We start from the raw sequence: 2,850 nt of genomic DNA on the forward strand, positions 1-2,850 counted from the left end.
TTTCTCATTTTCCAGGAGACAACCCCCCCCCCCTTCGTGGACGCCCATGATTGTTCAGTTTACTCAACTCAAACCCACAACAAATTCTTAGGCACTTGGATTTACAGATCCCAGTCACCCTGTGACTCTGATTACGAGAAATTTGTTATTATGTGTTTTGTCGAATGTTTGTCGCCTTGCTTCTTCTCAATGACGTCATCGACCTTGGTCTTCTCTCTGCCCTGGGGCCCCTGGTCACGGCTCTGTGATCTCTATTTTCCAACCTCAAGACTTTAAAATCGCCAGAAGACAACATATGACCAACCTCTTTAGTTAAAATTTAACAATTCGGGAATGTAACAAATAAAATACCCCGAGCGGAGCGAAGGGGGGATACTAATATCCCTGAACACCCCAGTTTAGAAAAGTTTCTTTCCTATAAAAACTAAATTTCTGTTAGGAAATTTTCGTTTTTTCTTAACTCAAACTAATCAATACTCAACGATTAGACTTGGCCAGTTTGAGGTAATCTGGTTACTCAACAGTTTGAAAGATCTTGAAAACAATAAACAAACACATGTTTGCAACGCCATTTGCGAAATCTTAAAAAGTTATGTTACTTGTGGCTACCCATGAAAGTTTTTAAGGTTGAGACATATTTCTGAACTGCTGAATAGAATGACAGCAACCAGTTAACAGCTCCAGCTAACTAATCGACTACCCAAGCATTCTAAACAACTAGGCCATTCGATAATAAAAATACATTCATATATTCAGTTCAGTTTTTCCCGATACGATACTGGCGCTGACGACTCAATAACTAATATTCAATCTGTCAGGGTAAATGTTTCAGTCGACGAAGTTTAAAATATTCCAGAGTTATTTGTCTTTAAAGGTATCATTTAGCATTTGATAGAGAGAGTTCGTCAAAGTGTTACAGTTAAGCAAAGCATTCATAATTGGTGTTATGGAGCGGTGAGAAACGTCGTAACAAAATCGATAAGACAGTTGTAAGACTTTAAAATGCAGTAGTTTTCCGTATAGATATTTGCATGATACATATAATCACATCATGAATACCACCTTAAGGTTGATTTTGGACACACAAATAATGGTGTGTCATTCAAGAACTAAACGTCACTGAATTCACTTTCTATGACTCAGAAAACAGTTGGTCACGCCTGTTGTTTTATGAAGACATGAATATACGTAATGCAAGATACGTTATATTATAAACAATATTATACACCCTTCAAAACACAAAAAAGGAACATAACTTTAGTGTGACTATGTTATTATACAGAAAAATGTTATTCCACCTCTTGGTTTTGATAAGATAATGTAGTCACAAAACAAACATTTTAAATCAAGATAGGCAAAAATAAGTGGAATAAGCCAATATTAGTAAGAAATGTTTTGATCTTTATCCGTTATCGATCCTTAAGGTAACGTCAAGAAAAATCTATGTTCTTCTTGTCATTCGGGGTGAACTGGATGTTGGGGTATATAGAATTTAGAAAGTCCAAAAATTAGATTAAAGTTCATCGATGTATCGAAGCCAGAGATCAGGTCGGTGTTGGTATTTTGACGCCACTTATCAACTGCCGTTGTTTCAAAAACGCGCATAAACCGACACCACTTAGTTGAAAATATAATTTGTTGTCAAAACTGTAATATCCATTATGAAGAATGAAATGTAAGATTTCTCCGACAGCGTCTTATTGTCAACCCGTGCCTCTCCAAGTTGTTTACGTGATTCGGCATGAATTCACACACTACATTGACGCCATCTTCTGTCTGTATAGCTGGGTAGAGGATTATGACGTCCAATACAAATAGTATTGTTGCGTTTGTCACCGTGTGAAGTTAGATCCTTGATTCGAAATAGCAGGTCTTAGGTATTATTTAAGCGTGCTGGAACGTGATTAAGTAACAACACTAAAATTGCATGCATAAGTTAAGGCAGACTTTCAGTGGTACTGCCATATGCTAAGAGTATGGGTCTCAGTGTCATATCCAGTTTATGTTCTTTTGGTAAACCATATAATTCTGGGATGCAGCGATTAGAGGGTTTAAGTTCATCTAAAAGCTTCTTGGGTGTTTGCAAGTTCAATGATGATTTCTTTAGCTTTCTTCTCAATTCTTATGGTGTGGTCACTGTTAAATATTTGGATTTGGAATATATTTTCGTCTTTAAGGTGACCAAAGATTTCTTGTTCTTAAATATTTCTGCTCATAAGTACTAAACCTTTACATTTGTCCGCTTCTTTAATAATGGTGTCTTTTTTAAGCTTTTTAAGGGCTAATTGTTTTGGGGATGTATGTTAGGCTTGGCTTGATTATTTCTATGACCTTGTAAAACTTTCCTGATTTTTTTTTATTCGGGGGGGGGGGGCATAGCGCTATAATAAATGGGATATGAAGGGGCCCGACGGTAAAATTTACAGGGAGAGCATACACATTCTGCGCTACGCCACTGACTACTATAAAAGGTTAAATATTTTTCAATTCCTACTATGTTTGAATAAGTTTTATAGTTATCATCTTCATTCATCATTACAGACAACGAGACGGTGGCCTCCAGACTCGCCAAAAGACAGAAACAGTGGCAGGAACATCAAAGAAGAATGCACCGTTTCATTATCTGTAACCACAAGAAAGATGGTTTTTTTTCATTTGATAATTAAAATTAGAAGTAGTTTCTCGTAAGGGAACCAAATCAAACTGTTGTAGTTACAACAGCTACTTCATATAACGTAAATATTAAATTTATTGTCTCATTATGAGGTCATTAATTTCATTTATTTAATTCCAAAAGAACAATACCCAATTTTATATTTTGATTTATTACACAGAAAAACTCGCCTACAG

At 35.9% G+C, this 2,850-nt stretch overlaps 2 protein-coding genes across 2 annotated transcripts in view; one reads left to right on the plus strand and one right to left on the minus strand.

Moving 5' to 3' along the window:
* Positions 1 to 2,802, plus strand: part of LOC111085788 — a 42,496-nt gene extending 39,694 nt beyond the window's left edge. Inside the window, exon 7 of the mRNA XM_022386005.1 lies at positions 2,542 to 2,802. The gene's annotated coding sequence lies outside the window, so the exon portion shown is untranslated. The remainder of the gene's footprint in view (positions 1 to 2,541) is intronic.
* Positions 175 to 2,850, minus strand: part of LOC106459508 (docking protein 2-like) — a 21,407-nt gene continuing 18,731 nt past the window's right edge. Inside the window, exons 5-6 of the transcript XR_002610579.1 lie at positions 790 to 791; positions 175 to 185 (exon numbers count right to left, since the gene is read on the minus strand). The gene's annotated coding sequence lies outside the window, so the exon portion shown is untranslated. The remainder of the gene's footprint in view (positions 186 to 789; positions 792 to 2,850) is intronic.

Source organism: Limulus polyphemus, unplaced genomic scaffold (genome assembly GCF_000517525.1).
Source record: "Limulus polyphemus unplaced genomic scaffold, Limulus_polyphemus-2.1.2 Scaffold619, whole genome shotgun sequence".
In the NCBI taxonomy this organism is placed as follows: domain Eukaryota; kingdom Metazoa; phylum Arthropoda; class Merostomata; order Xiphosura; family Limulidae; genus Limulus; species Limulus polyphemus.